The following is a 23,766-nucleotide window of genomic DNA, read 5'->3' on the forward strand; positions in this document are numbered from 1 at the left end:
GCCTTCAGTTCAGTTCTGGCCGCTTATGAACAGCGTCATCAAACAGCGCTTTTTTTTCACACTTAACCGACACAACAGCGGCTTCTCACACAGAAAACTCTGTCCTGGACGGCTGGACTTCTCTAAAAGGGCAAGTACTGTAAACTACCGTGTCAAATGTGCTTCTTTCTGGAGGTACCATTTCAGTGATATTATACTAATATGAATGAAGGTAACTGCTTTGTTTGCGTTTTTATTCAGAAATGTGAGATTGTGGTGATCAGAGTTAGCTTATAGCTCATTAGCTACTGGCATATTAGCTAATAGAGGTAAAAGAGGTAAAACCTTTAAAAAGCCCCTCAGTGATTTATTTCCATTTGGCAAGTGATTCCGTTTTCTGTCCCGGTAGTTGTTACTCCAGGATTGAACACATGAAGGAATTTCCCCCCCTCATTCAAGTACAAACAGCTCTAAGTTAGAGCGCATCCATCAGATTAAAGTGGGTGATACTGATACTTAAGACTGATTTGACTGAGTTAGGAAATGTGCTACATTGGAAAGATACATGAATTGTATTGCTCAGTTTCAGAAATACTCCAACCAGTCAGTATGCCACCTAAATCATACCAAAGGTCAAAGTAACTTCAAGCATGCTTTTCCCCATTCTGAAGCTCCTGATGTGTATCTGTGTATATGCTGGTACTGATGTTTACATGAAACCCAAGGTTCTCTATAATGTTCTCACATTCTAGCCAGTGTGCCACAAAACAATTTATTTACTGACAACTGACACAAAATTCATAGTCAATAATTTTATTTTTTAGCAACATATCTTATAAGAAAAATGGTGCAATATTTTTTTTTCTTTTTGTTCATTTCAATTCAAAGGATAACGAAAAAAAAAATCTTCATGTAGGATTTATTACTCATTGGAAATTGTTTAAGCTGTACAGTGAGTTGAGAATGAGAATGCATATTAGCATGTGTTAGTTCATTCTTTGAAAGTCAGTCCAGCCTAAACAATGTTAAAACCTTAGTTGGGTTATTCTTGCTTTAGAGCAGGGGTGGGCAAACTACGGCCTGCGGGCCACCTCCGTTGGGCTTTTTATTCCGGCCCGCTGAAGATTGGTGTGTCTCATCCATGTCTCGAGCCATGAAGTTGCGGGGCGGGGCACGCAGTGTGAAGTTACTCAAATTAAGTACGCATTTGCGCTGTGAATACTGAAAACTGTACCAGCCCGGGCTACTCTCTGTTGTTACTCTGCTACTGCTCTGAACCTATCTGCAACAATGAGTGGGCCAAAGAAAAGAAAAGTCGACAGTGAGTGCCGAGTGTTTAACAAAGAATGGACAACTAAATACTTTTTCACAGAAGTTCGGTCAAAGGCTGTATGTCTTATTTGCCAAGAAACCGTTGCGGTTTTTAAGGACTACAACATCTGCCGTCACTTTTCCACCAAGCATCCTAATTATGCTAACAACCAGTCAACGCAAGAATGGACGACTACCGCTCAGAGATTAGCAGCTAGTTTGCAGGCTCAGCAAAACACCTTTATCCAACAAACTACCATCCTACAAATTAAAGCACAAAGGCAAGTGATGTACTGGCATTCAAATGAGCAAAGACCAGCAAGCCCTTCTCTGAAGGGTAGTTTCTTAAAGAGTGCATGGTAGAGACAGCAGTTATCTTGTGTCCTGAGAGCAAGAACAAATTTTTAAAAATTAGCTTATCACGCAGGACAGTGACTCACCTAGTAGAGCTAGCTAGCAAGCTAATCAAAAAAGCGGAGTCATTTACATTATATTCCTTGGCACTGGACGAAAGTAATGACATAAAGGACACCACTCAGCTTTTAATTTTTATCACAGGTATTAATGACAATTTTGAGATAACAGAGGAGTTTTTGGCTATGGAATCCCTAAAGGGGAAAATGTGGGGAGAGGACTTGTATGATCGCGTGTCGGAGGTCATCAAGAGGCACATGCTACCTTGGAGTACACTTGCCAACGTCACCACAGATGGATCGCCAAATATGACTGGAAAAAAAGTCGGATTGCTCAAAAGAATCCAGGAGAGGGTAAAAGAGGACAACCCTGAGCAGGAGGTAATTTTTTTACACTGTATAATCCACCAGGAAGGACTGTGTAAATTCATATTGCAGCTTGATCACGTAGTGAAGCCAGTTGTAAAATGCATTAACTTTATTAAAGCAAGGGGACTTCAGCATCGTCAGTTTAGTAAGTTTCTTGAAGAAATTGATGCTGATCACCAGAACTTGCTTTACCACTCCAATGTCCGCTGGTTAAGTTTGGGGAAAGCATGTCAACAAGTGTGGGTGCTCAGAAAGGAGATCTCATTTTTGGAGCTACTTGAGAAAGATGGTGTTTTTCCTGAGCTAAGTGACACAGATTTAGCTTTTGCTGTGGACATACAGCAAAAGCTAAACACATGAATGAGCTGAACGTGAAGCTGCAAGGTAAAGACCAGTTTATGCATGAAATGTACACAAACATCTGGGCCATTAAAACCAAGCTAGTTTTATTCTCAAAACTAATGTCAAATAAGTCGTTCGCTCATTTCCCCACAGTGGCTATGCTGAAAGAGGCACCTCAACATGTGAAAAAATACAGGAAATCACTGGATGACCTGCATGAGGAATACTGCTGTCAGTTCTCTGATTTTGGGAAAATTGAAAAGTCAGCTGGTGTCATGTCCCTTCACACAAGACCCTGAAACAGCGCCACAGGAGTTGCAGTTGGAACTGAATGATCTCCAATGTGACACTGTCTTAAAGGAGAAGTTCAACTCTCTTAAACTGGATGAGTTTTATGCATCACTAAGTGCAGCCAAAAAGTTTGCCAACCCCTGCTTTAGAGAAAGATTTGTGAAACAATATAAAACAGACAGCAGAGCACAAGTTGTTCCAATATCCAACTTTTATAATAAAAATGTAATGTTCATTCAATGTATATTAACATGTGTTAGATGCAGTAAAGATAAAGAAGACCAAAACAAAAAAGATAGCAATAATAAGGTAATTGTAATTGTAATTAAAAAAACTGCAATTTATATTTTCTTTTTCTAAAATTAAAAAATGATTTAAAAAAAAGAAAAGAAAAGGTTCAGGTAAACTGATCCTTTTTTGTTATATCGCTTTGCTTTCTTTTTACCGCTATCAACAATCAATGCAGAAAAACATATGTAGAATTATACATGGCTATGTTTCCATATTAAATAAATACATTTTGTCTACAACTCAGACTAATCACAGCTAACAAGAGCCTCTAATGATAACCAAATGTAATAGATAACTTTTTATCAAATAATTGCTAAACTTGATACGATAAATTATGACATTTGGTTAGTAATATTGTTTATAAGTGTGTAATAGTGTTTAAATAGTGTCCAGTAAATAAGTTGATAATGTGATACTGACTCAGACTTAGCTTTATTGTTATTGCAACCATTTGACACAATGCAAGTGAAACAATTATGTAGTATATGCAGCATGCTACTAAACAATAGGTAAACAGTAGAAAATACCTAGAATAAATACTTAGAGGAAAATAGAGTAAAATATAGTGACAATATGTCACTAGTGTAATAGTGACATAGTGTAATACAATATTACACAGTGTGTATTGCACAGATGACTTATTAACATAATACCTGTGTAAAAGTAGCAGAAACAAGTCTTGACTGTGCACATCAAAACTTTTCAAAAGGTGAAGCGTTTATTTTGAAGGCAAACTGACCCTGTTTGCATCACTCTTGTTCAGTTCTCACAGTACAAATTGGATAATGGAACAAGTTGATTCTTCACTGTATTGGCTTGTTTCCATCAAAAACAAAAGACAGTATTTTAACATCATTCAGGCAACACTGGCTGTGACGAATGAACTCACATGTGACAGTAAATATTTTTGTCCACACAAGTAGAACAATAAAAATAGTAAATACTCTAAAAACCAGCATTTCTTAATAAACATCTAAAAGAAAATAACGCTGCAAATGGATTTTACTTTGTGCACGGACTAAATTTCTTGCTAAGACTTACTTTACTCATAGAAATGCACAGATTGATCTTTGGCCTGTATTACCTTCAGGGCCATCTGCTTGTACACACTTACGTGTGCTCAAATTTACAAAGAACTTCTCTCCTGTCACCTCCTGTCTTATTCACCAAACTAACTTTTTGCATCTTTCACTGTCTTCACAAAATTGTGATAAATCTAATTAAAGGAATTGATTTAGGAAATGTAGTAAGTGAGCTGAATAAAGCAGTCCTGTTTAAGCTCCTTAAGATGATGTGGATAAAACTGAACTGACAGCTCACTGTTCTCCAGAATGAGAAGAGCTTAAAGACCGAATGAAAAATTTAAGTTAGGGATGTTTTGCATGTTACAGCTATGATATCAGAACTTTTTAATGTTTGCTCTTGTAATTACTGAAACGACATATTGCATTTTTTTCACAGCCAACATAATTTATGATTCCTAATGATTAATTAGCTAATAGGTATCTAGTATTTATGACAGTACAATGAGTTAGTTTTGAAAAATTAAAGATCTATATATCATGATTGACTCATAAACTTTTTTACAATTATTGAATGACTCAAGTCATTAATTTCTTATAATGTTACCAGCGTTTGTTTTGGTGCGTAATAATGAGTTATAATTAGGGATGTATCACTTCAGAGTTATTTAACATTTTTGCATCCCTACACATAAGAAATTCCCCTCCCCAACTTTCTGACTTATTTAGCTTTAATTGGGAAATTACCATGACACAAAGACAGCACTTCCATTTTTTATTTGCATAGGTTTGATCCACTGACAGTGTCAGTGTTGACTTCTAAAAATAGCATTCATGAAAACACTGACACAATGAGCATAAAAATCAACAAAGACATCCTGTGAAGATGATTTTTTTAAATTTTGTTTTGTTGCTTTACAAAATTCATTGTTACCATTAATTAAATTCCTGTATTCTGTTTATCTGTTAGATTCATAGATAGAAGTTAATCAGTTCTATAATCACAGAAATTCTTCTTTTTTGGCCTTCAATAAACAGGGACAGTGAAGACTGACAGGAAGGCAGAGAAAGACATGCAACAAATAGCAGCAGATCAGACTTGAACCTGGGACAACCACTCTCAACCATGCGGCATATGGTTGCCTGCTCATCCCAGTGAGCTAAACCAGCACCCTACAGAAGTCTTTTATTTTGACCAGGTGATCCTCTGAGGTGTGTCACAGAAAGAAATTCAAATGGAATTCAAAAAAATTCATTTCAAAAACTGCATTATTTGAACTTTTCTTTAAAGTTCTTTTTTTTTTCTCTTTGTTTAATTATTTTAATTAACTTTAAAACTTCCTGGGCATGGGCTGAGAACTTATTTTAACAATAGTCACATGCCATTTCCATTATTAATTCCAACAGAAGGCTTTTGAACCCCTCAACTGCTTGTGGCTGTAGCTCAGGTGGCAGAGCAGGTCAGCCACAAATCAGAAGGTCGGTGGTTCGATCCCAGGCTGCCTCCTGGCTGCATGCCAAATGTCCTTGGGCAAGATACTAACCCCATGTTTGCCTACTGGTGGTGGTCAGAGGGCCCGGTGGCGCCAGTGTCCGGCAGCCTCGCCTCTGTCAGTGCGCCCCAGGGCAGCTGTGGCTACAATGTAGCTTGCCATTGCCAAAGGGTGAATGACTGAATGTAGTGTAAAGCGCTTTGGGGGGACTGAGTAAAGCGCTATACAAATGCAGGCCATTTACCATAAGTAGTAGTGTCAGTCAGTGATGCAGTAACAACATTTGTTGGGAAAGTGTGGTGATATTTTGAGTCTACATTCTTTTCAAATGTCAGTGTTTCTGACGTGTCACTCTGACAAGCACATCAAATGCAAATGGCATCATTTTATATAGCTGTGCCAGTTTTGAAGGAGCTCTGTGTCATTCATTCCAGCTCAGTGGCAATAGCTTAGCAATGAAAAGCTAGACATCTGGAAAATTATACAGAGAAAAGAGAACACACAAGTAAAGTGATCAGTTTTTACAGTTCTCCTCTATAACGCACAATCTACACTCGGCAAATGAGGCTGGCCGACAGAGGCAATTGCTCTTTGACCTTTTAAAAAATTATATAGGAAAGACCTAATCTAATTTTTTTCTTGTACCTTATTTTTCCATGTTTTTCTATTTTATTGTTTTCTAATAAATTTCTATTCCACTTTTTCTTTCTGACCCTTGTGCTGCTGTAACAAGTAAATTTCCCTAGTGTGGAATTAATAAAGTATATATCTATAAATGTATCTGTATCTGTATTTATCTGTTCATATCAGTGTTAATAGATTTTTTGTCTAAATGCCTCAGTAATGACATCTGCAGGCAAGATAGAACAGGGCTGTCTCTGTGAGTGTGGGGGGCAGAGCGAAGGACTGCATAGACTGTCCTCCTCAAGACACAAACTTTCACATCACTTTCGTGGACTTTCCTTCAAGCTGAACTCTGATTGGCTACAAAACATCTGGGAGAACATCTTCCCTAACCAATATCCAGAATACAATGACATTGTTTCTTTATCACGGTATGAAAGTGAGTAGCTTATTCAAATTTGGAAAATCATTTTTAGTGACTTTTAAAAGTAACTTTTATCTAGAACTTTTAAGCAGAATGCAAAAATTATTTTTCAGATTATGTTTAAAAAAAAAAAAAAATGAGCCGATTTATTTAATTTATTTTTTTAAAACGGCTGCTCGCCTTCAACTCAAGCACTTGGATCTTGATGAGTGAGAACCTACACAGACAGTAGTGTAGCAATTAACAGGTACTAATTAATTAATAGAGTTATATGAGATTTCTTGCTTATAAAACTAGGGCTGCCACAAACAATTATTTTGATAGTCGACTAGTCACCGATTATTTTTGCGATTAGTCAACTAGTCAGATCATGCATCCATTGGACATAAAACATACAGCTTATTTCACCAGCATGCATCTGCTCTTATATAACTATCATTAGCTTACAGCTTGAAGTGTTTAAGGTATGTGCTAACTAAAAATAAAGACAAGATGATAGTTTATTAAACTTTTAATGAAATTTGCAGATTGTCTCAGTGAGGTTTAATAAACTCAGCTGTCTGCTTCTTGCTCACTAAAATATAACAGGACACTGGAAGAAATTCTCGACCATCTCACACTTCAGTTTAATCAGTTTTCTGGGTGACGTTTATTCAGCTGTGTGAAAACTATGACTTTAATCTCAGCCAAACTGATTTACTCAGGAACAAATAAAACACTGAAAAAAGCCAAACAATAACATTTTTAAGTTATCTAGGTGACTTATATATCATGTTTAACCTGAGTAGTGAAAGACCGCGGGGATCTGAAAACGATGTGCCGGGAGTTCGGTGTTCTCGCCGGCTCTAGTGAGCCTTGAACGAAAATGTGGGAGCTCTTGATGTCTTGATAAACTGAGCAGATATTTGAAGTTTACACAGCTACGTTCTCGCCTGAAAATATCTTAAAAGTTTATTTCGTGACCCAGAAAGAGTAATATGAGTACAAACTAAGTAGCTTAAAACTAAGTAGCTGCCGCCATTGTTGGAAACTGGAATTGGAGGGGCCGCGCTATGAATTCTGGGATAGGCTGGGGCACGAAGGATACATCTTTCAAATCTGGGGAAATGAAGGACGCATTTGTCGGCTGCATTTGGAAGAGCCTTTGAATTTGGACAGCCTTCGTCGCGTCGTAGCTGTGTACAAATTCAGGCATCCTGAATTTGTACACAGCTACGATACCGGAGACTGCTTCTTCTTCTTCGGGGTTTAACGGCAGCTGGCATCTTTGTACATGCAGTGTTGTCACCTTCTGTTTCAGTCCGTTATAACACTCTTAAATCCTACTGCTTATTCCTGCATCTTTCGGGATCTTCTTACAAAGCTTCAAACAACGTGTCGACTATTAAATTAGTTGTTGACGATTTTGATAGTCGACGTAATCGTGACTAGTCAACTAATCGTGGCAGCCATATAAAACACACAGTGGTAGTTCTTCCATTTAAAGGGGCAGATCATTCAAATCACTAAAGCTGATTATACACTGGATGCTGGCAAGTTTCTAGTAGTTCATTATATGCCATAAACACAACTCAGGCAGGACTCAAATGCAGGACTCGACTTTCAAGCTTTATATCCATTTATTTGCAGTGCGGAATGTCCAGCAACAAGAATTCAAGCAGTAGTGATGCTCCCAGACTCCCCAGACACAGACAGCTCTCTGGCAGTTTCCAGATGTTTCACTCCAGATTCCCAACTCAGGTAATTACCAAGAGACCTGAGCACAAAGAGTGCCGGGTGAGTTTTGTTCAAAGGTTAGTCGTCAATACATACAGTGCAGGAGGCTTCCCTACCTGTGGTAGGAGGAACTATCCAGCAAAGAATAGGAAGTCATCAGTTTCAGGTGCATGACTATCCACAGGTGTGTGGAAACCAGAAGGCCGGAACCTAGATCAGTCCCTACAAGACACAAAACCCAGCACACCCATACACACACAGTTACTGGGATAGGCGAGAGGTGAGGTGTGAGGACAAACCTGCCTATCCCCCAAGTGGTACCCCATGCTGTATTCACAATTTGGTGACAAATTGATACGAAGTGGGGAACCCCATATTTTTCTTGGAATCCGGAGACAGTAGCTCTTGGTCAAATCCATTGCTGTGAAAAAACAAGCAGTACCTAACTTATCCAAGACCTTGTTAACCTAAGGCATGGAATAAGCATCGAATATTGAAACGTCATTCACCTTTGATGAAATCTACACAGAGCCATACGCAGCCATCTTTCATGATAAGAACTATGGGGCTATGCCATTTGCTGTTATACACTTTAATTACTCCCATTACTCGCATAGCAGGTTAGTCTTTCTGAAGTGCTTTTCTTTTGTGTTCAGGTAACCTGTAGCACTGTCAGGGCACCATCACGCCCAGGCAAGTCTCAGCGTGGTGCTGTATAATGGTGGTGTAAATTGACAGGGGGGAAAACACATTTGCAAACGACTGTTGCAATACATCAATATCTGCTCTTTGGGCTGGTATGAGATCATCACAACAAAGGAGTGAGGCGGGAATGTTTGAATGCGGTACCTCAGGCACCAACTCATCTCTGTCTTTCACCAAGCTCACTAGCTAACCTCTTAAGCCCAAAGGGTCTTTCTGAGGTTCCTGCTCGGAAATGATATGTCCAAAATGAATAGTGTATTTCTCTGCAATTAAAATCTCTCTGTAAAAAGTCTTGGTATCAATATAAAGCTAACACTTGTGAGATTCTATCAGAGGTGTAAATATTACAGCAGGTGTTACTGTGTCAAAGCAACTGATGCTAGAACATAGAAGATTTTTTTCCTTGCCTAATTTATTTATGGATTTCATTGCATATAACCCCTTTGAAAATATGCTTCAGTAGACAATAAACTCCAGAAAACCAGTTACCAACATATAAACATTATCTGTGAAAAGATTGATGCTACTGAAGTGAAACACAGAAATGTCACAGTGGGTTTTATAAACTCATAGTCAGGCGTTTTGCCATTTGGCACATTTTGGCACCATCTGTGAGTTGAAATTTCTTAGGTATTGAACAGCAGAAACGATATGACTTTATTTATATGCCTAAAAATGCATGTTTTTTGAATATTTTTTTAAAAATTACCCACACACTCATGTACATTAGACCTTTTGTCCCTTTGCGTAATTGCCATTTGGAAATATCCCTTTTCCTTTAAACTCTGAGGGCCTGTAACTTTGGCTTCTATTGGCCGATTTGCATGATTGACCCCTCTTTTTAATCATTTGAGCCAATACAATCACGGTAATGTCACAGTGTTTACATCAGTTCCACCAATCAGCAGCTGCAAGGCAGGAAATACATGTGATGCTAAATTTATGACATTCGCCCTTGTCCAATCAAATGTCTGTAACTGGGCAGAAAATGGCGATTTTTGACGGGAAATGGCTCTTAGTCATTGTGAGAGATTGAGTTAGTCAGGAAACAAGCTGTAGTCTCAAATGGATGTTTTTGTTTTGGAAGCAATGGAAAAAAAATCTGATTTCACATTATTGTTTTTTGTGGTCTTCTTTTGTGTAAATTTTGGTCTGAGTGTGACAAAACTTGCAGTTTTGGAATCTGTGAGATTTCAACTTTTAGGAAATGTATTGTTTGATTGGTTAGCCAGAGTTCCGTGCACATGAGGCTCGGCTGTTTGTGTTTACGGTCATTTCGCAAAATGACATAACTGTTTTTTGAATTGTTTGTTGTTTTGCTGTGTTTGGTGGTCGTAGAAGAGGTTTATATGAACATTTAGCAGAGTTTCTTACATTTCTGTGGATATCACACATGACGGTACTTGCATAACGACCTTGTGTTACAGCCGATGAAATGGAATCTCCACCCCTATGTCCCTGGTACTGGGGTGCCAAGTAAGTTACTGTTGCCCTGGTAAACTCAAACATTTCCACTCCACAGTCAAATAGTTTTTTTGACCTGTGTTTGTGATCTTTTCACATAAACTTTCACCTGCCTTCCAGCTTCATACAGCCTCCTCCTAAAGCCATTAACATAGTCTGCAAGGTTTACAGGAGGTGGTAGTGTCTTCGAATCATCCTATAAAACTGCTAGAGAACCCCAAACAGTGGGACCAAAAACCAATTCATTTGGGCTAAACCCAGTACTGGCCTGGTTAACTTCTTGAGCTGCTAGCATGAGCCAAGGCAGTCCCTCGTCCCAGTCACGGTCCAGGTTTGTACAATAAGCACACAACAAGAAATTCAGGGTTTGATGAAACCTTTCAAAAGCTACCTGACTTTTTGAATGGTAAGAAGTGGACTGGGCATTTTTCACCTGAAACAGCTTCCATATCTCTCCAAACATTTTTGATGTGAAATTTGTCCCTCGATCACTCTGAACAATCTTTAGGATGTCAAAAAACAGAGATAAACTGAGGCAGTGCTTTAACCAGTGGTAATGTTGCTTATCAGGTAGGCAGCCAGGTAATAAGTACTTAACTACATCACAGTTAATAAATACATACATACATACATACATTTCCTGCTTTTGACATAGGTAATGTGGCCACGCAGTCAATAAGCAAATGCTCAAAAGGCGTGGAAATTTCTGGAACAGGACACAAAGGTGCAGGCTTATCTGCTTGAATAGGCTCTACAGTCAGCTGACAAATGTGGCATGTTCTAATGTATTTGGAAATTCTCTTTTGGCCCCCCAAAAAGGCACAGAACTCTATCATAGTAATGTAACTACTCGTTACATTACGTTTCTCCACAAAATGACCCTAAACGCATTGCCTGATAATTACCAGTTTACAGTATACAGTAAACCTAGGCTGCATTCTCACACGCCATTGCAAATACACAAATCTCTATTCTAATAAGGATAAACATATGATCTTTCTCTTAGTATTTACGTAGGAACACAAAGATAAAAACCAGCACAAAGGGATCCACAGTGGTTCTGCTTGGACCAGGGTCGATTTTAGCCCATTTTTGGGGGTGCTGAATCAAAGCACCCCCAAAGATTTCTTACTTTTCTTGACAATATTTGCTGTTTGTGTGACACACTACTAAAAATATAAAAAGCATACAGTACTTGGTTGAGACGTAACATTTTAACAACAAAAGTATAGATAACCCCCCCTCTTCCAAAATGGTTTGTTCCAGCTCGCTTCTCCCCTACTCTGGCTCTAGCTCCGTTGCTGCCAGAGCGATGGTGGCTGAGGCTACGTCCACACGTACGCGGGTATTTTTGAAAACTGAGATTTTCCGTTTTCGTTTTAAAAAATAATCCCGTCCACACTTAAACGCAGAAATGAAGGAAAACGCTGCTAGGAACATGCCAAAGCAACAGGTGGCCATATATTCCTAACCGTGTAGAAATGTTGGCCAATCAAAAGTGTAGAAGCCTCGGTGGGAAATAGTAAACAAATATGGGTCATAGAAGCAGAACCGAATCGTATGTGTGGAGGGACAGTAACTGTGTGTGTGTATATGTAAGCATTTAAACACTGCAGAGAGTACAATTAATAGTAACAGTATTGTAGAAATTAATTTCACCAAAACAATAACGTGGCGCACAGTGTGACGTCAAAAAAGGCGCACACCTTTGACGGTGCGTTTTCTCTGTTTTTCTTGTCCACACCTAAATGCAAAAACGGAGTTTTCGAAAATCTCCACCCTGGCAGGCGTTTTTAGAAATCTCCATTTTCAGTGACCGAAAACGCCGTTTACGTGTGGACGAAAGGTGCAAACGCATAGAAAAATCTTGTTTTCAAAAATACCCGGGTACGTGTGGACGTAGCCTGAGACGCAGCAGAGCGGAGGTGTAAGTGCCTGGCTTAAAACGGGACATATTAGCTGCATTTAACCTTCAGTTACTCTTTATATAGTTAGGTAGGAGTCAGACCATGTTTCTTTTTAGCTGAAAAACATTACACCAGATAACCTGCAGTGTTGAAAACGTGTTTTCCGACGATGTTTGCTACCCTGCAATCCGTCCTGCTCTGTAGTAAAATCAGCGACATCTGACTGCAGTAGCGGTTTTTGATACGGGCGACACGGGCGGTTGCCTGGGGCGGCATCGTGGTGGGGGGCGGCATCACGGGCAACGGCAAAAAAAATTTTTTTTGCTTGTACTCATGCTGCCCCGACGTTATCCAGTGCATTTTGTGAATGGCATAGGCACCGATCGGTTTTCTATCGCCCATTTGCTGAGGGAGTGTTCGCCCGGGGTGCCAGGCTAGGACCGCCACTGTCTGACCGTCCTGTTGCTCCCATTGAAATGTATACAGCCTATTTAAAATCTAAAACTTAAAATTGTCTGTAGCCTACTGTTGTTGCCACTGTCCTGTTTGAAATGGAATGAGAGAAGCTGGTTATTTTGTCGTATGTGCCGATATTAAACCCAGGAGCAACATTCAGGTAAAAGTGTAAGAACAAATGATCCGTCAATCAAGAATGATGTTGGATCAGTGTTTCAATATTTATATCTTTTATTAGATGTACATGTGGTTTGGTTATTTGCCTTTTGGTTGAAAGTACACTGAGAGAGGACTTTTTTTATTAGTGATCTTAATAGTATTTGTTTTTTCATATTAATTTAATTTTTTCATCTAATTGAATACAATCTATTTGTGTATGATTGTCAGTCCAAAGAGGGAGAGAGGAAAGAGGGGAACGTGAGGAGAAAGTACAAGGTCAGGAAGAACCAGGTAAGAAAACAGACAGGGAATAGTGACAAGCAAAACAGAAACTGTTAAACTGCTTGAGAGAGTTGATCACCAAAAAGTGATAGACAGATTTGCCAACCTCAAGGTGAGGCAACAGGTTAAAATCCATCCATCCATTCGCTTCCGCTTATCCTTTCCAGGGTCGCGGGGGACGCTGGAGCCTATCCCAGCTGTCATAGGGCGAGAAGCGGGGTACACCCTGGACAGGTCGCCAGTCTGTCGCAGGGCCACCACACAGGGACAGACAACCATTCACGCTCACATTCACACCTAGTGACAATTTGGAGTATCCAATTAACCTATCCCCTCAAACTACATGTCTTTGGACGGTGGGAGGAAGCCGGAGTACCCGGAGGAAACCCACGCAAACACGGGGAGAACATGCAAAGTGGAGGCTGCAGCCTGACTGTTTATCAGTTTGTTACTTTTTAAGGTTGAGGGAAAAAAAAGTTGGCATTCACTCAGCTTTATTATCACTCTGGGCTCCTGGCTAGCTTAACGTTAGCATGCTGTCTGTGCAGGTGCTTGAAAAGAAACAATTTTGTGTTGCAACATAATGCAGTTGCTTCTGTCCTGGATAATTTGCACTTTACCATTGCATCTGCATCCTTTTGTGCAATAAAAATAAAAGTAATATCCATATCCACGCTGTAGACTGCACTGCTATTTTCTTCCTCTGGCACACGAACTGTAACCAGCTGGTGGTAGAGCAAGTGCAAGTGGATCGGATAGCTCAATCAATAGGTAAGCAGACCAATAATTCCAAGAAATTGAAGCAACTTCAAATCAATTTTATTTCTATGGTGACAAATCACAACAATAGGTACTTTATAAAAAGATAAAGACCATACAATAATAAAAAGAAAACAGAGAAAATGGCAACAATTATATGACCCCCCTATGAACAACAGGGGGAAGGAAAAACTCCCTTTTAACAGGAAGAAACCTCCAGCAGAACCAGGTACAGGGAGGGGCAGCCATCTGCCTCGACTGGTTGGGGGCAGACTGACTCAATGTAACAAGTTCTTTAGAAGTCATTTGGCATCTTGGAAAAAATCTAAGTGATACTTAATTTTATCTTATAATTGTAAGTTCAGTTTTTCTGTGTTTTAGGGCAATAATCAACACTGACATGCCGTACACAGGTTCTACAATAAACTTTTGAGAACATAGTGGCATGTTGCATGTCTCTTCCCGCATTTAAGTCACAACTCAAAACACATCTGTTCAAACTGACTTATTCGCTTTAGTGCTTATTTTATCTGTTGTCAAGTTCTGTTTTGCATTTTTAACTTATTGTATGTATTTTATGACTATTGCTTCTTTTATTAACTTTGTTCTTTTGTAAGGTGACCTTGGGTTTTTGAAAGGCGCCGTCAAATAAAATGTATTATTATTATTATTATAGTAGCAACAGCAAAAATAAATCATTCACTAAACATGACTCAAGTAGATTATATTTTGTGGTTTTAGATATTACACTAATATGCTAAAACTATAGGTATCTTATTACGCTTTAAAGAGTAAGCTTTTTTTTAGCTAATGTCAGTGGTGTTCTTTCAAGACACACATTGCAACCAGTGATTGCCAGTCAAAAAACAGACATCAATTAAAACTAAAGTGAAAGTGATCCCTTTCCATTCATCTCAGGTTGAGTGCTGCCATGACGCTTCTCACTTGTTTGCATATTTCCTTTACTAACTTTTACTTTAATTTCTGGCATCTTCTGGCCACGAGTGACTATTGTTGGAGGAAGCAGGCTTGCCTTTGATTGCACTGAAATCTGCATGTCACAATTTTATGGCCACGTCTGTGTCCTGTTAACAATGGCTTGACTTTTCAAGCTGAGAGGTCAGCAGTGTTTTTTTTCTGGTTGTTTGTCTATGTGTATTGTGCATAAAACTCAGGTCTTTCACAGGAGAATGATGGGAGATTAGTGTGCTAAACAAGCTACCGCTGGCTCTGTTTTCGCTGCTCTGAGATCAGTTACTGATCAAGTGGACGAGCATCATATCATAATTTTTCTCTTACTGACCAGCATGTTTGAAGTAAAGGAGTTAGAGTGCAGTGTGAAGACGTTTTTGTTAACTCGTTTAGTATGTTACTAAATAAAGCCTTGATGATGGAGAGGAGATGTCAGCTCCTAAACTCTCTGGTTCAATAAAACATGCAAATTGAACCGGTACAGCTTCAGCAAGCACTTTCAGATTAGCATCTCTGGTAAATCAATTGGTTGCTGTTTAAATAGCTCTTTTGCTAATACACCACCTTCATTTGCCTGATTGTTTTTCTTTGTGTATATACATATATATATATCTGTAGATTCAGCTGAGTTTTTTTATTAGATAGTAATATATTTAATATTTATAATAAATAAAGATGTAATCTTGTTTTCTGAACCTATTAACAGTTGGGGGGGGATGGATTACTGGAGATTAAACAGAATATAAAGTATTTAAAATGAGCAGGAGGCTTTCAGCGTGTATAAAAGAAATGGAAAAAAGGCAAGCAGTAAAATAAGAAAATGCTCTAATCTGATTCGCTTTGTTCTGTTAAACACTGGAGGAAGTAGGGGTGTGGGGGGTGTCTTTGCTTGCCTTTCTGTAAAAATGTCACCAATGTTATGACATTAATATGTAGTGTGAAGAGCATTTCAGTGGTTCGGCAGAACAAATTCCATTTAGAAGACTAATGTACTAAACACTAAAAACGGTTTAACCCAAAGCGTCAGTTTCATGGAAATGAACATGGCACACAACCTTACATGGGTCTAACAACATTCTTTGCTTTTTTCTATTTAAATCGCACAGATAAGATTCAAGTAGGATTTTTAGGGACAGATCTACATTATTGTTTATTATCAAAAAGAAAAAGGAAAACTGCTGATGTTCAAATCTGTCAAGAGTTGTCTCATTTTGTTAGAGTTCAGCATACCTCACATCTGACACACCGCCATTGCTTTTACCACTCTCACACTTCTCCCACCACTTCCCCAGGGTTACATATTACGCAGTATAATGTTGGATCCTTATCCTCCTCCCCATGTACTTAACCTTGTATCTTACCTGTGTGTTTTCTGAGAGTCAACAAAGATAACAGCCAGAGAAATCCCTACCTCAGTGGCCACATGCTGCAGGGTTCGGCTGTTCTGTGGATGTACATGGAGGAGGCAGAGGACTCATGGGAGAACATCTCCCTGGAAATGAAACAACATCCACCTTTGTGTGTCAGTTCTGCCGCCTCTCCTCAGCTCCTTTTACACCTACATCGTCCTCCACTTTGTCCGCCCCAGTGCTGTTACTCTCTTCTGCCTCCCCCTAGTTTTCCATCCTCCACCCTCCTCTCTGCTTCACATCAAAGATGACAAAACTCATAAATACAGTGGATGTTTCTTTTAGATTTGGTGCAAATTTAACAGAGAGTTAGAGGAGGGTTGTAGTTTCAAATCCCCTTTCGATTTTTAGATTACATAACATTACGTAATTGCATGTGTAACTGCAAGAACATTTGGGGAGGTGCTTGACCTTGTGCTCGCTACAGTATTCTTTGACAAAGCTTCACTTTCAGCTCCCTTGACAATTTCACCAATAAAGATGGCATAAAGCCCTCTGGGTTGAAAATAATGACAGCTTTGAAGAAAAGGTCGTTAGGAGAAAACAGAGCACCTGATACTTGAAAATGTAACCCATGATGAAATCCTTTAGGATGTTAAATGAGAAAAAGAAAGAACCGGGATGACAGTTCTCTGATTTTCAGTGTAGGTCTGTTTTTGTGTACTGAAGCTTCCCACAAAAGAATAAAGAATACTCAGACCAGGAATCCCCTGTTGTCATGTCTATTCAACTGCCTTCTACTTCTTCGCTGTATCTCCTTTTCTCCTTATCTTTATTAACCTCTTTTCTGCTACATGCACACATCACTGTTCTTTGCCAACCACACCCAGTATTTTAGACTCGGAGCGAATGTTTGCCACAATCAGAACACAATTGTTGGAGAACTCCCCGTCGTACCTGAATACCAACAGACCAATTTGCCTGAAGAGTTCCACACCGCTTCACTTAATAGCAAATCATAATGAAAATTGTAGGTTTACCAACCAGAAAGAAAGAAAGGGAGGAAAAAAGTAAGGAGCGCTGTTTGGTTTCTAAGCAACAGTTAACGCTGGGTGCAGCGAGAGCTGCAGGGTGGGTTCCCGAGTTCCCATGTTTCTGTCTTCGTCTCCACATTCTCTTCCTGAGGAATTTGACCTGCCTGACCTCACTGAATATGTCTGGATTTACTTCCCCTCTGATACACAATTATAACACACTGCAATCGAAAACCTTTATGCGAGAAAATCTTTCTCCCCGTTTTATCACCTCTTCATGTTACCTTTAGTCACAAAGCCATGTGTACTGCAGATCACATGCAGATTCCTTTTAACATTTTTTGGATTAAAAAAAATGCATCAAGTGTTTCCCAGTGTGTGCTGGCATGATTTGCTACATGTAAAGCTGTGGGACTTGCTGCAGGCAAACTTAAGGAACCCTGTTGCATTTTTGCTTCAGTGTCAACCGATCAATGGGAATGAGTCTGTCACAATGCATACATACAAAGAAGCCATCATTGTGCACAAACAGAAAGAATAATTAAGAAAAGCTCTACTGAGAAAATGCAGAGAACTATAATCACATGACAAAAAGCAGGAGGAGATTCATCAGAACATAATACTAATTTTAAGACAAAGTTGTTGTACTCCTGACAACTGGAAATGCTAATTATCAGTCACAGATTGCACTCAGCGGGACAAGAAAAACCTTCAATATGGTGTTGAAAATTGCTATAAGTATACTCTTGTAATGTGGAATCGTTCAGACTTTAACAACATGCTGTCGAAGGTGATGCTCAGTGACTGATGGAAAGGAAGGCTCACTCAAGAAGCCCCTCATTAGAAACACCTGTACACTTGCCAATTCATGCATAATCAGCATGAGTGTGAAACATAACTAAAGGTCAGGAGCCTTCACTAACGTTCACATCAAACATCACAAGAGAGAAAAGTTTTCTCAGGGACTTCATGCACAGCAGAAAGCCTAGTCTAGCCAGGTCATGTTCAAACTATGTTTTCTTTTTACACCTTACATCCACATTATACTGTTTACGACACCTATAAGACTTGGGGGGGAAACGCTGACATTTACGCTTAAGTTTGACAGCTTTGCTTTTAGGGTAGAAAGTAGACCCCATTGTTTGGTGTTGTGGCCTAATAGCTCTTCCCTGACAATCTGTCATGGCTCTTTAAAATGACCCTTTTCAAAAAGAAAATAAAGACATCTGCCTTGACTAGCAGTGGTTAATTCAACATGGACATAATGAATTAGAGGTGTTGCTGACCTTGTTGTTTATGCTAGCAGCTGTTCTGCAGCTAAATTTTGCATTTTAGTCATGCTACTACGCCTACATTCTTTGTTTTAATTATGTCTTTCTTTTGGTATTTTCACAGTTTTTCATTCTTGTTTAAATCTTAATGCAAAGCACTTTGCAACTTTTTCAGGAAAGTGCTATATAACGTGCATTGCTTTGTTTATTATTACACAAGCACAGGAAGCCTTACTTAGGGTATGTAAATACCCATGCAATAGGCATTCTTAGGCACATTAGCAAGGAAACATACAGTTTAAAAAATGAAAATGTATGAATGCATCCTTAGAAGGGTGTGAAAAATGAAAAGCAGAGATTCAGTTATGCAGATAGAATTGCACTGTACAGTAGCAAGGTCAGCCTTCAGCCTCCTACAAGCTCACAGAAAGGTTATGGTTACTCTTCTTACAACTGTGGGCACATGATTACCAAAGTTGGACAGCTGGAGGGTTGTTTAATTCTTGCTAAAGCTGGAGAAGCTTCATTTGAGCCATAATTTTACATTAACAACATGAATCCAGGGACCCAACCAGCGATGTGTCAACAGCAATGTTGATGTAATGGGTTTCTTGCCCAACTGCACACTTTTTCACCAATCAATAGTTTGAATGCCACAGACTGTCTGATTATCCTCTTTATAGCTCCAGTTTAGCCCCTTCTAATTGTTAAAGTTGACTTTTGTTTTGTGACAACATTGCTTTTTCAGTTGGAAGTGACTGGTTTCATAAACAGCACCGTTAGTTCAGTGGACTTACAGTTATGGTGAGTTTACAAAGAATCATTGTAGGCATGGATGTCATGGTAATGTGGGATGTCAAAATGTTATTTTTCTAATGTGGAATGATTGGGTGCACGAGTAGAATTTATTTTGGATTTTTATTAATTCATACATACATACATATGCTTCCACTAATATTTGGTTAAATGTCCCTTGGCAGGTCGTACGTCGACCTCAACCATATGCTTTTGGTAGCCATCAACAAGCTTCTGGCTGGATATTTGACCTGTCTTCCTGTCAGAAATGGTAGTGTTCATTTCAATTGGTTGTTTTCACAGACCCAGCTTTTAAACATAATCCACAAATTTTCAATAGGGTTCTGGTCAGTGCTTTAGGGAAGCTATTCCAGAAGCTTTATCCATTTCAAAACCAGTTCGATGTGTGTTTGTCAACCTTGTCTCAAATGTGTCCAAATTTCAAATTTCTAGCTGTTGATTTGAGGTAAAGTTGAAGAATTTGGAGGTAGTCCTCCTTATTCATTATTTCACCCAGTGTGTGCAATGTACCAGTACCACTGGCAGCAAAACAGAGTACTACCACCACCATGCTTGACAGCTGGTGTGGTGTTCTTAGGTTTGAAAACCTTTATTCCTCCAGTCATACCTCTAGTCATTGTGGTCATATAGCATTTTTTTTTCTTACCATAAAACCTTTCTCCAGAAGGCATTTGGCTTTTCTAAAATGCCTACCAGTTGTAGACAGTCTTCACTAACAAGAAGTTGGTGTTGTCAGATTACAAGATATTGTAAGACCGTGATGGTCATATATGAACTTCTAACCATATCTGTAAGTGTACCCTGAGACAACCCCTTTGATTCAGTGTAGTAAGAGGTTGACAGCATTTACGGCTAGCTGATGACTCCGCAGAAGTGATGTGAAGCATTCATGTTGTCATGAGGCTGAATTTTAAAGAAAGGTTTCCAACACCTTATGGAATCAGTGCCACTGAGAAGCAAGGTTGTCTGGAAATAAAGAGGGTCATATCCAGTTATTAATTTGCTTCTTATGAAGTTATTGTGTGTTTGTGTGCGTCAGAGAAAAGAAAAGAGATGGTGTGCTTTTGCTTGTGCTTGCCTGCAGTGGGGTGAAACATGGAGGTGTATGGGGGATGATCAGACAGAAGACCATCTGAGAGCAAGGCACACACTCCATCTGGACGCACATTCACTGTGAAAAAGAGTGTGAAACAAGAATAAAGAAATACACAGAAAGACAGAGAGAAAGAGAGAGAGAGAAGGTGAGATTATAATCTTGAATTTAAAACCTTTAACATTTATATAAATATATCAATTAGATGTTTTTACATCATATATGCTTTATAGAAGATAATCTATTTGATTAAAAAAAGTGACATGGAAAAAAATATTTTTAATGAATTTCTCCTGTAACACAACCCAAAATACATTTTTGTAGAGTGAAACATAGTTTGTATATCAGACATCTGTGAGGCTTTTACCTAGAATGAACCACTGTCGCTACAATTTTTATACTGGTTTTTAAAATCAATCCTATATATGTTCAGCTTCTAATTCCTTTTTGTAATGGTACCTGCCCATTTTAAATCTGCCTTTACATAACAGACAGAACACAGTACGACAGCATAAAGGAGAACAGAGCTCGGGCAACTTCAGTATACCTGCTACGTGCCTTGAAAATTCATGCAAAATTTTTCTCCAGATTTGCAGTATTTGAAAAGTAAAAGGTGCTCACACTAAAATGTAATTTAATATAGACATTGCTGTTTACAGTAATAAAAAACATTATTAATTTATTATTTTTTAAAGGCATGATCACTGTACTTCTAGTGACCTTGTTGACAGTGGAGGGGATGTTTTGGTGTTCTATTTAAAATGAAAACGAATGTTAATTTTGAAAAAGAAATATTAAAAAAACATGTTTTTGTCTGCAATGTTTTTGTCATAATGCACAACTACACAAAATTATCTGAATGATGGGTGAAATTATCCAGCATATTTTCTCATGTACCCATGCACAAAAATCACTGTTTAAGGGAAACAGGACAAAAAAATGGTGAAGCAATCTAACTTTTGAGAATGACAGATACTTTATTACTTTATTGCACACCGGGATAAAAATTTGTTTGCAAAGAGAAAATTGTGTTCAATCTAGAAAAAAAAATCCATCGCTGTTACCAAGACATCAAAGCCAAACAAGTACCTACAAACAATCTGTAATGCTAACATAAAGCAAGCAGCTAACAACCCTAAGGCCCATATGATACTAAATATGAGTGTATGCTAGCAAACGAAGCCCAACCAAGAGGCTAAAGCTTCATTTACAACAGCTAAGAAAGGCTTGTACCTGTTTCAACTGCAGAAATCAGAAGAAACTTGTGAATTGCTCAATTTTTCACTCAGTTTTTTGATGACTTTGTTGTAATACATTAAAACAGCCTACCTATGACAAATTCTGTGTATGCCCTTATCAGGATATAGATTTGTGCAGATACACGGGCAAATAAAGACTTTAGTGTTATATTGTTAAATGGCGACTGTTTCAGACAAATAATGTGATGAAAAGTTTTTTTTTTTTCAGGCAGTAAATGGGTAAAGTAAATAAAGCAATGACTCCAACATTGGTTGTAGAGACACAAAAGCAGAAATGTCAAAGTAACAGTGCTCGAGTCAAACTGAGCATGAATCATGAATTCCAACATTTCCTTGAATTGTTGTAGATTCCATTATAGAACAAATTGGATGGCTGGACTAAAAAACCAACAGTGCCTTCAAAAGCAAACAAAAATTCAAATAATGAATAATTTGTCAGCAAAAGTATTAACAAGAACAGTATCGTGGTAATATCACTGTATTACAATTATTGTGGTCAAAGCAAGTGACAAGAGCATAAAGGAAACTTTCTGTCTTTTAAAAAGTTTTCTTTTATCGATTTATTTGTTTTGTGAGTTTTCCCAAAGCTATTATGATAGCCTTACTAAGAGAAATGGATATAGTATTTTTGCTTTAGGGGATAGTCACATAGCTAAATTTTGAACTGAACATGAATGCACAATAAGAAGCACATTTGATCAATAGCATATTAGGATTCTGTAATAATGCTGAGGTAATAAACATACATACATTTTACAGTCTTGAAAATTAAAATAAAGATGAAAAAAGATGAAATGATGAAAAAAAAAACAATATGGTGAACAAATGTTTTTATATTTTCCAGTGTTTTGTTTTGTAGGTCAGTATGTATGTGCGGTAGATGTTTCCTTACCATCGGGCAGACTTACATTTTCCAGTTGTAAATCTTGTAAACCCATGCACATGCACACAGATTATTGCAGAGGTGTTGAGAGAGCTGACCTGTGGCCTTATAATCAGTGCTCAGTGTGCTCCAGTGCGTTATATAAGGGAGCAGCAAGTGCTAGTCAGATCCTCCTACAGATGCCTGAGCAGTCACGACTAATGTGGATGCTCTCCATCCATCCACTAAGCCTGGCTAACGCAGAATTCACCTTAGCCTCTGCTCCTCGGTCCCACACAGACACACACATTCCTGGTATGTATACTTTGCATATGCATTTGTAAGTGTAAAAAGATTCCTTTGTGCATTCACAAGGTGTATATTTCCATTGTCCAAAAAAGAAAATACGACATGAAAATATTTTCGAAATTGGATTTAACAGCTTGTGATGGCGAATATAAAGCAGGGGCATGAATGGTGGAAAGGAGTCAAAGTTTGGAAAAAGGGATAGATCTAAAATCAGATCACTCATCTGTATCCTCCCAAACGTTAGCCAACAAACACCTACAGTGTTAAATGCTTCAGCTTATGAGCAGCCCATTCTACAAATCCCTCAAGTCCCATGTCTTTTTAGATGTATTTTTCCGGTCTCAAGGAAAGGGTTATTTCACCACGGACCTGCAAGCAGCCTTCGGGACCTCAATACCTCAGGCTGTGAGAAGCCTGTAGCTGAGAATAGCAGGCAGATTCTACCCACCATCTGATGTTCTCATGCAGTGCTGTCTGCAGGGAGAGAGATGAACCCTGATGAATAAATATGAAGATAACCTGCACCTCTGCTGCACTTTTTTTCTTCCCATTCCCCATATGGTTCTACTGAAGAGAAGGCTAAAGAAAAAAATCAGCTCAGATTTTCAAAAGAAGCCCCTGGGCCATTGTGTTTGTCTGTGTGCATGTGCCGGTTTGTGTGTTCCAAGTGTGTGTGTGTGAAATTGTTTGTGCATGTGCGTATCTAACTGTCTTTCTTTGTGTGCCGCCATCTAAATGCGTGCATAGCATTATTGTGTAGTGGCTGTGTGTGCGTATGTGTGGGCGGCACTGTG

At 38.7% G+C, this 23,766-nt stretch overlaps 2 long non-coding RNA genes across 7 annotated transcripts; one reads left to right on the forward strand and one right to left on the reverse strand.

Moving 5' to 3' along the window:
* The first annotated feature begins 6 nt into the window (after positions 1-6).
* Positions 7-21,303, forward strand: LOC102076073 (uncharacterized). Of its 6 annotated transcripts, XR_003216669.1 has the most exons (6): positions 7-130; positions 8,189-8,299; positions 19,382-19,437; positions 19,614-19,699; positions 20,534-20,690; positions 21,034-21,303. It is a non-coding gene; the product is annotated as an uncharacterized LOC102076073 (long non-coding RNA). The 6 variants fall into 6 exon arrangements; XR_003216670.1 differs by lacking the exons at positions 19,382-19,437; positions 19,614-19,699; positions 20,534-20,690; positions 21,034-21,303 and adding exons at positions 13,195-13,257; positions 16,357-16,493; XR_001224800.2 differs by lacking the exons at positions 7-130; positions 19,382-19,437; positions 19,614-19,699; positions 21,034-21,303 and adding an exon at positions 5,062-5,230 and having other exon boundaries at positions 20,534-20,684.
* LOC112844080 (uncharacterized) lies at positions 8,178-16,513 on the reverse strand. The gene is made up of 3 exons (XR_003216674.1): positions 16,391-16,513; positions 8,392-8,497; positions 8,178-8,315 (listed from the first exon to the last, which is right to left on the reverse strand). It is a non-coding gene; the product is annotated as an uncharacterized LOC112844080 (long non-coding RNA).
* Positions 21,304-23,766: the final 2,463 nt, after the last annotated feature.

This window comes from Oreochromis niloticus, linkage group LG16 (genome assembly GCF_001858045.2).
Source record: "Oreochromis niloticus isolate F11D_XX linkage group LG16, O_niloticus_UMD_NMBU, whole genome shotgun sequence".
Taxonomy (NCBI): Eukaryota; Metazoa; Chordata; class Actinopteri; order Cichliformes; family Cichlidae; genus Oreochromis; species Oreochromis niloticus.